Source organism: Alosa pseudoharengus, unplaced genomic scaffold (assembly GCF_046254945.1).
Source record: "Alosa pseudoharengus isolate Yale_2024_CS ecotype anadromous, Long Island Sound unplaced genomic scaffold, YU_APseudo_1.1 YU_APseudo_1.1_scf_21, whole genome shotgun sequence".
Lineage (NCBI taxonomy): Eukaryota > Metazoa > Chordata > Actinopteri > Clupeiformes > Clupeidae > Alosa > Alosa pseudoharengus.
The window spans coordinates 7,451,022-7,463,547 of record NW_027468674.1 but is presented as its reverse complement, the minus strand read 5'-3'; positions in this window follow the sequence as shown (position 1 = coordinate 7,463,547).

Sequence of the window (12,526 nt, the reverse complement as noted above, 5' to 3'; positions counted from 1 at the left end):
TCCAGCCAACTTCAACGCGGTTATTCACTTGGATTCAGAGATGTAGCCTAGCCTACAGTGCCTTTATGTTAGTCTAGACACCACCCAGCCAGGCTACCTTAATGTTGGCCTACCTTTTGTCAACTCCTGTTTGCGAAGTTCGGCCTTCTGCTTTCATCTTCTAGCACATTGAAGAAAACTTCTCACCTTTGCCGTAATAATAACACATGGGTAGTCTACTGTCACGTGTGTGGAAGTAGTGTTGCCAAAGCCTGTGTATTATGTCAGAGACAATTCATTCGGAATGGGTCATGCAAGAAGGCTATTATTACAAAGGCTCTTGTGTGAGACTTTACATTACACATATATATTTTCTGGCCATTCAGTGACATCAAACATTGTTTTTGTTCTACCAATCATGTGCCAGGGAGCCACTGGCTTGATGGGCTTCAGTTCTGGAGTCTGGGTCTTCACTTTTCTGAAGTGCTGGCACGATATACAGGTGCTGATCTGAAAAGAGCAAGATTATTCACCTTTAGGTCTTGTTCATGACTGTGAATTGTTTTGCAATAAGATGTTTTTCTTACCCAATTGTTAGGGGCATATCGATCCAAATATTGATAGTATCGATACCAACATTGGTATTGGTATCGGATCGATACCAGCGTGATGGGATCGATACTTTAATTTGAGTTCACTTCTAGTATCTCTTACTTTGTTCAAAATGCATTGTTCCTGTTTCACCAAGGGCTAGCTTACAGTCATGCAAACGCCATTCCTTTAACATTTTGCATGCCCGCTTTGCAATGTTTCGTTGCTGAAATGTTTGTAAACTATTAACAGTGGAAATCATAAAATCATTAGTGGTCATGGAAATGTATTCAAATTTAGTATATTGATGTTTTATTCACGCTATAAACCATGACACACTGTTCTCCCCTACATAAAAAGTATATAAACTGCTTTTAGTTACAAATATCAGTATTGGTATCGGCAATACAGGCCCTATATTTAATTGGTATCGGATCGAAACCAAATTTTACAGTATCGCACACCACTACCAATTGTCGACGTCCTCCCTTATATTGAGCCAATAAAAGCGCTGCTTTATTTTCCCTTCCATGCGAGCTCGTCCAAAGTGTCCCGCATGGACCTCCTCCAGGATGGCAGTCTTCTCCTCCTCAGACGTGATGACCCAAAGTGTCCCGCATGGACCTCCTCCAGGATGGCAGTCTTCTCCTCCTCAGACGTGATGACCCAAAGTGTCCTGCATGGACCTCCTCTAGGATGGCAGTTTTCTCCTCCTCAGACGTGATGACCCTCCTGGCCAAGCCATCATGACCCATATAGTACAAAGTGTCACCTGTAAATGAACATTGTTTCCGAAATGTCCTTAGGTTGTTGTGTACCCTCTAAGATTATAGTTTCATATCAATGTCTTAACATTACTCCACCCCCCACCCCCCCCCCACACACAAAACTTGTAATTACTACTTTTAATTTATTATTTGAAGTTGAGCTGGCACTTATATGAGTACATGACAATAAAATACTTGAAACTGGAAACTAGTCAAACCACCTAGCAAATATCTCACTTAAAGGAAAATTCCGGTATTTAGCACTTTGAGTCCCTTTTCTGGTTTGTTTTGGATGAACTAGAGTGGTGGACACCGACATTTTTGTGATTGGTCCTGTCTCGACTTTTCTGACTCGTTTTTAATCGTCTTTACTGCTTCAGAGTGGCTGCCTAACAGGTATGCACAAATATGTCCTTAAAACAACCCCTTAATGTTCGTTTTCAAAACTGCAACTCACCGAGTGGTTAGTGGTGTTCGTTGATTATTAAAATAAAATATATCGGCGCAATGTATGACTTCCAGCCGTCTTATTTGCTATTGTGGAACTATTTTTTCAGACACCTCACAACAGCATATCAACTTCCGCTCAATATTGGAGTCTGAAGCATAGACGGTGGTGCGGTAATATCAATGTGCAATGAGTCTTCCAACAGAAATCAATAGGATTTTACAAAATGACAAATAAAACACGACAGAAACGGTATTTCGCTACGCTACTTGTTTTGGAACATCAATGAACACCACTAACCACTCGGTGAGTAGCACAGTTTTGAAAATGAACGTTAAGGGTTGTTTTAGGACATGTTTGAGCATGCCTGTAGGCAGCCACTCTGAGGCAAAGGCGATTCAAAAGTCAGAAAAGTCGAGACAGGACCAATCGTCAAAATTTCTGTGTCCACCACTCTAGGTCATCCAAAACAAACCACAAAAGGGACTCAAAGTGCTAAATACTGGAATTTTCCTTTAACATTACTGCTAGGGAGTGAGATATAAAACAAAAATAGTCAAAGTGGGACTATTAATATAGCATATATATATATATATATATGCTACAGTATCAATCAAATACATCATGTTTGGAGTACGTCTCAATGTTGATAATCACGGTAGTACAGGACTAAACCCAACCCAAGCTAACTTAACACAATGTACATCAATCTGCTAAAGGATAACTTTGCTGATGTTGCCCGGTTCTGAGGTAAATCTTCGAGCTGGGGTTTTAGCAAATGCTAATGTCAGCTAACGTTACCACTTTACATACTACGATATCTTCTAGAAGTGTTAGTTGTTCACAACAATCCTTATCCACTTTGTCGTTTAGAATAGGCTATTTAACAGAACACACATTTACCGAGTAACTGTACCTAAGTTGACAGTGAAACGTGTAATTTAACGTTATGTTAGTAACGTAAATAAATACTGATTGACTTGAAGACAGTAGCTCTTCGCTGCCTTTCTGATGGCTCTTTCGGCCGACTCTGTACACCCCTCTCTGTACTTCTTATATAAAAGATAAAACACAATATCATCAAAAAAAAACATACTTACCTTGTAAAATCTTCTATAAAAATGGAAAAACTGAAATTTGAGGTAGGTGTGCTTGTTTGTTGCGATGACCGGTCTCTGAAGCTCCTGAGGTAAATGACAGTTCTGTCATCTGTGAGCTGAGCGCTTATAGCAACCATCCTAGCAATGACGCCAGAATTTTATGATAAACATTAAAAGTGAGATTGGAACGTCATTATTACGTCACCTTTATATATATATATATTTATATATATGCAGCAACTAGTATAAACAGTGTTTCTCCAACATTTCTCATCACAAGGAGATCATCAAAACATTAGCACAACTGAAACATGTTGTCGAGAATTTGGGTGGATACTCCGCCTCAATCAATACTGAGGAGCAGGACGTTGTGGATTACATCATATCAACATGCGAGGACAGGCAGTTGGCCAAATGGTTGCAAGAAAAAACAAATCAGATTGTATTGATAAAGCTTCTACGCTACTCGTTGTGTTATTTGCGCAGCATTTTGGAAAGCAAAGACAGAACAAGATGGGAAGATAAAGGTCACATACACATCGTTTTTGTTGCTCATGGAAAAGTTACTGATACCTTCATTCCAACAAGTTCAATGGTGCCTATACTTACCATTCGTGATACCATTCTCTACTCTCCATGGAACTGTAGTATTGATGCACATGTTGCGTCTGGCATTGCTGTCAGGTCCATGGAACCCCACCACAGACGTTTCGTGGAAGGAGAGCCAAACTTGTTGCCTGAAGACTGGAATCGCGTAAATCTACATATCACAAAATCTCAGAAATCACCGTCCATCCTGTAAGACGTGAGGAACCTGTCTGGAAAAAATTTCAAGAGCTTTTCAAGGCCAATAAACTACAGATAGAGGACCGGATCCATTCCGGATTCCATACCTGCAAGAAGATGATTCTCTCTCAGAATGTCCTTTTTTCATGTTTGTCTTTGCCATGTCATGGATAGTCATGCTATGGGGAAAGACTGTCACTGTCCATCTGGCCGCTTGTCTGAACCGGAGAGGTCACGCATGGCGCAAAGAGTGGGCGGCGCAGTATGCGTATACAGAAGATGGCGTCTGCATGACTGCCCACATGGATGCCATGGAGATAGACAAGGAGTTACACAGAGCAATCAAATCAATGTTTGACCGCAGGGTTGTCGCAAGGGGGGGCGGGGCCCTATGTGAACTTGACAGGTGCGAGGCCCTTTTCACTTACGCGCATGAAATCATGTGATAGACTACACGTAGCCTACAGTCGGTGCATGTTTAATAGTAGGCTAAAAGGCTACAGCAGCTTGTCCTTAAGAGGGGAAATTTTATAGCCTATAACATTAGCTGAGTCACATAAATATTTGACCATAAGTCATTTATCATAGGCTACATCACAAAATCTCATACAAATGGAAACCAAACTTTTGATTAAGGGCAAAATGACGTTAATTGGTGGTGTTTTGAGCAAGACCAATTATTTGCATTATCACTGAATGGGCTTACAGTGTTGCTAATGGGGCAGGTTGCTACGTCACAATTTTATATCACTATCGATGCTCAAAATATAATTACATTTCTGTGGTAGTGTGTTGAGGGTTTCTACAGACAAACCAAAGTATTAAACTTTGAAAGTGACTTTGAGCTACTGACTGATTCCCAATCTTTCCTCTAACAGACTCACAGATTTGATGCGCGTTCCCACCAACTTTGTGAGGGCTTAGATCTCTGTCCCACTGTGAAATCTGTCCCACTGTGAAATCGAGAAGTGCATAAGGGCTCACTCATACCTTTTCTGTGGCCTTTCCATAAGTGGGCGTCTATGCAGATTTTACTCAATGAAATTACCAACAATTCATTGTGTTGTGATGTGAATCACGGGGTTAAGGGAGCCTGGAAGCTTTATAAAACATCAGTAAACAACTGCAATAAAATGGAAACATTTTTGTGTTGTCAATTTAATGATGGGTCACAGGTGCTGTTCCATACCTGTTATTAGCAGATAGATAGATAGATATATGAGATACTTTATTGATCAATTATTGATCATTATTGACAAGTGGATATTCAAGGTCTCAGTAGCATACAGACATCACACACAACATGCACTTACAGCAGAAAAAGTAATATACATATAAGACAATTACTGTACAATAGAGACAGTAGAAAATAAAATAAAAAAGAAGTAGAAAGTAAAATACTAAATATACATAGCATGTTGAACCCTCTACATATATATTGCATGTTGAACCCTTACAGCCCCAACAAACTGGATCACTTCTCAACGGATGTCAGTTAAGTCTTTGAGAGTTCAGGGCTTAGTCATTTGTACTGGCCCTTTAAAAAAAATGTAATCTCTAGCAAGCGCATAAGCTGTTATCCACTCTTGCATCTCTCACTCGCTTTAGTCCTGCAGCCACTGCACCTCAGCCCATTGAACAAGTTAGGCTACATTACAATTCATTACATTTGTACATTTATAAGCTGAACGTAAGGGCCATAGTTTAGTTTCAACCTAAATTGGCACGTTGGAGTTTATCTACTAATATTTAACAGGTTGCACCACACAAATAGTTTCTGTCAACAATATTGCAAAAAAAACACGGGCACAATTTCTGCAAAACTTGGTGAAAAGGTGGAGCAGATCCGACTCAAAGGGAATTTCAAAGTATTTCTATATAGTAGCCTGGCTATTGCCGATGTCCTTAATTTCTTCACGTCTTACAACGTAAACAAATGCAATTATAGACTAGCGAAGTCTGAAATGAGCCTGTCTAAAAGCCTCTTGGAAATCATGTGGCATGTTCCATTAAATGCGCACTCAATTGCGATTCGAAGCAAAAAGTATGATAGGCTAACGAAGGTAAATTGCATATTTGTAAATGGTGACGGCAAAACGTTAAAGTGAATCGTAGACTTTATAATAAAGAAAGTAAAGGAGATGATTTGCACCTCCGTTCACCAAATAAAGGCCGTGGTTGTGTTTCTACAATATGTTGGCACAAAACGTAATGTCTGTTAGAAACCAAGTAGGCTAAACGTTTTCATTGTCATCGTGAACTATGACGATGCTCATGTTCAGTAGGCTATGTGTTTCATTTATTCAAGCAGTGACATTTGGTTTAATGCATGGGGTAACGTGAGGTGCGTCAGAAAAAAGATGAGCCTGTCCCTCTCAAAACATGTTAAAATAGCGTGATTAGCAACCAGAAAATAAAAAAAACGAAGCGGCGGTCATATAGGTTTAGTCAGATTTTTTTTTCTTTTTTTTTTTCTTTTTCGCATGCCCAAATTTCCGTCAATGATTCCCGGGACACTGAAAGACCGGGGTATACGAAACTTGGTGGGCATGCAACCCCACATGGATAGCATGGAACCATTGTTTTTCGTTTTGATCTGTAGCCCCCCCGCTGGACTGAACCCCCCGAAAGGAGGGTAGGGCAGACACAGTTTTCTGTGAATATCTCGAAAACCGTAGGGTTTAGGAGGACCATTTTTTTTTTGTATGTTGATCTCAAGGGGCCATGTCAACCCATTACATAACCACTCATTTCATGTATAGCGCCACCTAGTTAAACACAAAAAAGTAAACATAGTCAAAACTGCACAAAATTGGAAGTGTAGGATCATTATGACACCTTCTGAATGCATGCCAAGTTTCGTGGAATTCCGTTCATGGGGGGCCACACAATAAATGAATTTATGTTACTATACACCAACTGGCCTGTAGGTGGCCGGAGACAGTTTTCTGTGAATATCTCGAGAACCGTAGGGCCTAGGAGGTCCACCTTTTTTTTGTATGTTGGTCTTAAGGGGGCATGTCAACCTATCCCATTACCACTTATTTCATGTATAGCGCCACCTAAAAAGCAAAAAATTAGGTGTTTTCATCACAATATCTCTGGCTGACATGGTCAAAACTGCACGAAATTGAAAGTGTAGGATCATTATGACACCCTCCGAATGCATGCCAAGTTTTGTGAACTTTCGTTCATGGGGGGCCTTACAATAAAATAATTTATGTGTACATTTAGTGACGTACACCAACAACGATTCCCGGGACACTGAAAGACCGGGGTACACGAAACTTGGTGGGCATGTAACCCCACATGGATAGCATGGAACCATCGTTTTTCGTTTTGATCTGTAGCCCCCCCCGCTGTACTGGACCCCCCGAAAGGAGGGTAGGGCAGACACAGTTTTCTGTGAATATCTTGAGAACCGTAGGGCCTAGGATGACCAATTTTTTCCGTATGTTTGCCTCCAGGGGTCATGTTAATCCATTCCATGTGCACACATGTGCATAAACAGATACACACGCACACACATACATTCACAGTAATCATACGTATGACACATACTCACACTGTAGACATATGTACGCATGCATGCACATGCACAAACACACATACGCAGGCAAACACACAAGCACACACACACACACACACACATAAACATGTACACGCACAGATGCACACAATTCAAGAATTTCTCAGAATTATGAACAGGCAAGATGGGGGTGGGGTTGTATAAAATGAATTTTACATGTGAAATCTATGAACTAATCATGTTTTGGTACTTGTTGTCTAGCAGATACCAGTGAGAATTGAGTGTGGATAATGCAATTTAGTGAGACAGTTAGAATTATATAGGCCTTTCAACGTGATTTATTTTTGTGGAAAAAATGTGCTGGATTGGGCGGCGGTCATATTTTGTACCGCTCTGCGGTACATCTAGTTATTAGGCTATTATGACTGGCCTGCCCCCTCTGCTAAAAAAAATCTAGGGGTCACGGTCATCTCAAAAATGGTGGGAACGTCAAATGTAACAAGTAGGCCTATTCATGGGTTTCATCAGGTCCCTTTCCACAGGTGTATAAAATCAAGCACCTTGATTATCAATGCAGGCTGCATGGTGCTTTGATACACCTGTGGAAAGGGACCTGATGAAACCCATGAATAAGTCAGAAGAGCTACATATGCGACTGATTACACATTTAATTCACCTGAACAGTGTTTGAATCCTGTTTGTACTCACTGGAAATCTTGGACCTAGCAGTTACTGTGCAAAGCACAGATTCCATTTGTGTTATCTGTTATCACAGATTTCATTCCATATTAGCCACCATCAACCAGCCAATGATGTTGTTATGCATGTACAAAATACAACATTTGAACACCCATATTGCTGCTGTTGTAATTCATTGTATATACAGCTGTTAATGTGATTGCTCATATTTCAAGCCGCATTTCTCCGGCCCCTCAGTTGTGATGCTTTTCATGAACTGGCCCCCATTACAAACTAATTGAATAGCCCTGGCTTAGACCTTAGTGATGATAAGATCGGGATTCAGCCAATAGGAGGATATTCAGTTGTGTTGAAACATAATGTATTAGCTGAGGTATAGTGTGAATAGGAGGATACTCAGTTGTGTTGAAACATAATGTATTAGCTGAGGTATAGTGTGAATAGGAGGATACTCAGTTGTGTTGAAACATAATGTATTAGCTGAGGTATAGTGTGAATAGGAGGATACTCAGTTGTGTTGAAACATAATGTATTAGCTGAGGTATAGTGTGAATAGGAAGATACTCAGTTGTGTTGAAACATAATGTATTAGCTGAGGTATGGTGTGAATAGGAGGATACTCAGTTGTGTTGAAACATAATGTATTAGCTGAGGTATGGTGTGAATAGGAGGATACTCAGTTGTGTTGAAACATAATGTATTAGCTGAGGTATAGTGTGAATAGAACAACAAACAGCCACCAGAGGGCGCCCAAGGATATTACATTGATCTAAGGAAATAAAAATATTTCTTGACATCAACACCACCATCAAATATAGACCCTTTCAAGAGAGTTCCATTATCAGCATCATAGTTGGCCCCACAAGGCTTCCGTTTTAACATTCCATATGTTATCTTAATGCAGAGGAAGTAGATTGGGAACCAAATAGAACGTTCAAGCATTGTTTTTGTTTTTATTGTTGAAAGGGTCTATACTCAGAATAAACACTTGCTAGTGTCAACACAAACTGAGAAGCAAGGAGCTGCACCCTGCACCATGAAGGAAGTAAATGTCTGCTGCATGTGACCGTGCTGGACATGAATGTTCATGTTGACCTCTAAAGACCCCACGTTGCTCAGGCTGACCCTGATCGCCTCTCACAGCCTGGCCTCCAGAGGGCGCTCTGTTGCTGCTGACACCTGTCAGGGGCTCCGACCTGCTACGTCTGACCAACAGGAGAAGAAGCCTGCCCGTGTATGACCAGCCCCACACCTTCACACAGCCTCTCAGGTCCTAACACCTCCTCACATCAGAGCTGGACTCTCTCTCTGCTCTGTCCCCACACTGGGGTATAACACTATCTCCCTCCACAAACATACATTTTTTCTATAATAATGACACCGCTCTACATCTCTCTCTCTCTCCCTCTCTCTCTCTCTCTCTCTTCATCTCTGTCTCTCCATCTCCTTGTCTCTCTCTCACACACTCACACACACATATTACATATACATCTCTGTCTCTCTTGGGAAGAAAATATATTACATTATCCCCTCCTCCTTCTCTCCTCTCTCCCTCGACCTGTTATTATGCACACACACACACCACACACATGTGTGTGTGTGTGTAATCATGCTTACCCACCCTTTTCCGTATCTCTCTCCCTCCCTGTCTGTCTGCATCCTTCTCTCCTTCCCCTCCCCATTCCTTTCCACCTCCATCTCCTTTCTCTCTCCTCCCTCCCTCCTCATCTCTCTCTTTACATCTCTCTCCATCTCTCCTCCCTCGCTCCTGCATCTCTCTCTCCATCTCTCCTCCCTCGCTCCTTCGTCTCTCTCTCTCTCTCTCTCCATCTCTCCTCCCTCGCTCCTTCGTCTCTCTCTCTCACTCATGCGTCTCTCTCTCTATCTCTCCTCCCTCCCTCCTCATCTCTCTCTCTCTCTCTCTCTCCATCTCTCCCCTCCCCCGCAGACTTGCAGATCAGGAGGTCCCCCGTCTCCTGTAGTGAGCTCTCTAATCAGCTGAGTGCAGCCAGACCTCCCCCTCTCCATCCTTCCCTTCATCCATCTATCCATCCATCCATTTATTCATTCATCCCTTTATCCCACCAATGCACACACACACACACACACACACACACACACACACAGCCATCATTGCAGACACTTGCACCCGTGAGTGTGTTTGTGTGTGAGCGGTTCTCATGCTGCCATTGCTTTGGCCTTGATTTTGTCTTCCTCTGTCAGTCTCTCTCTCTCTCTCTCTCTCTCTCGCTCTCTCTCTCTCTCTCTCTCTCTCTCTCTCTCTCTGTTTCTCCTCTGCTGCTGTCTTGTTCCATCCCTCCTTTTTCACACTCCTCCCCCTTCCACTCTCTCCTGCTCTCTCTCTCTCTCTCTCTCTCTCTCTCTACCCCCTCCCTCTCGCTACATCTCTCTTCACTTGCTGTCCTTGGTTGCGCTCCCAGCCAGTGCACAGACACACACACTCACACACACACAGACACAGACACGCTCGCACAGACACACACACACACACACACACGGAGCAGAGAAGAACAGAGCAGAGCAAGCGTGAGTCCAGACATCCCCTCGGCAGGACCTCCTCCTCCTCCTCCTCCGCCTGGTGGAAATAGCATCACATCCCCAGAGCAGCAGCTTCTGAGCGACGACCCGGTGTGGTAGCGGAGTGCATCGGGCGATGCCAGTTCACTGCATCATCTGAGCGTCCGAGCGTCTGACCGAGCGGTGAGTGGCCCTGATGGAGTTGTCCTTGCACGTCGCGTCACATCACTCTCTTTACTCTTTCTCTCTCTCCTGCACGTCTTTCATCATCGCTCTGACTACCTTCACTCCTCCGTGTTCTCTCTCTCTCTCCCTCTCTCCATCTCTCTCTCTCTCCATCTCTCTCCCTCTCTCCATCTCTCTCTCTCTCTCCATCTCTCTCCCTCTCTCTCTAGTTCACTGCATCCTTTCATCACCCCACTCTTTCTTTCTAGAGCCTTCTGGCTACAGCCTCTGACAGAGCATTCTGTTGTTGTAAACAATCTGTTTTTCTCTTGCACAGAAGATGTGTTGGGTGTCTGTGGTTGTGTGTGTGTGTGTTTGTGTGTGTGTGTAACAGATAGTCAAAAAGAGAGTGAGACTTTATTGTTGCTTGTTTGTGTGTGTGTGTGAGAGAGAGAGAGAGAGAGATGGAGAGAGAGATGGAGAGAGAGAGAGAGATGGAGAGAGGTAGTAGATGGGCAAGTGGCGGATGTGTGTGTGTGTGTGTGTGTGTGTTGCACCTCTGTACGGTGTGTGTGTGTGTGTGTGTGTGTTGCACCTCCGTACAGTGTGTGTGTGTGTGTGTGTGTGTGTGTGTGTGTGTGTGGCACCTCCGTACAGTGTGTGTGTGGCACCTCCGTACAGTGTGTGTGTGGCACCTCCGTACAGTGTGTGTGTGGCACCTCATGTGTGTGTGTGTGTGTGTGGCACCTCCGTACAGTGTGTGTGTGTGTGTGTGTGGCACCTCCGTACGGTGTGTGTGTGTGTGTGTGTGGCACCTCCGTACGGTGTGTGTGTGTGTGTGTGTGGCACCTCCGTACGGTGTCTCTTCCCATTTCCACCACTGTGGTCTCTCACTCCTCCAATAATCTGGACCCCCGAGGGTCTCTCCCTCACTCATCACTGAGCCTGAACTGTCATTGGTCAGGAAGCATTTATCTGTGTTTACCAGTGAGACACTGGCCCATAAACAAGAGGAAATGTCACCACATCACCCTAAAGCCTATCTGTCTGTTCCACCGCCTTTATTTGTCCATAGTTTAACCTATTGAAATATTCTTTGATTATATTTAATGTTTTGGTATTTAGTCTGTGTTCTGCAACTTTTGGCTTTGGTCATTGCCTTCTGTTGTTCTACACTTCTCCCTTAATCTCTCTATTGTTCATTATTTCATTCTAATTTCAGCCTTAGCCTCATAGTGACTAGTTTAACAAACTATTAACATCATACTGACTAGTTTTACAATTGATTAGCCTTAGCCTCATAGTGACTAGTTTTACAAATTATTAGCCTTAGCCTTATAGTGACTAGTTTTACAAATGATTAGCCTTAGCCTCATAGTGACTAGTTTTACAAATGATTAGCCTTAGCCTCATAGTGACTAGTTTTACAAATTATTAGCCTTAGCCTCATAGTGACTAGTTTTACAAAGCCTCAACATCATTCTGACTAGTTTTACAAAAGATTACACTTCATACTGCCCTATCATGAGCTGCATGTATATCAATGGTTAGCCTTAGCCTCAATCATACCTTGGACTCTAGTGTTGTATTTAATTTCCTGATAAAATACTACTTACCTAATATGGTCTTCATCATTGCTGGGAAGTGGACACCATCTTGACTTGACTTGACTTGACTATGATGTGTTGATAAGTAGTCCTTTAATAGTCCATCGATCTATGCATTAACCTACTGAATATTCTTTACAATCCCCTGAATTGTATTATGTTCAAATGTACAAAACATCCCTAAAAGGAAGTGCTTGTAGCTATGACATTAATTATTAACATTATTAATGTGAAGAATGGTTAATGATCTCTCAAATCAAATCCAGTATGAGACACAGAGGACAACTAGCCCTGCATGTTAGTGTTGCTGTTGGTAT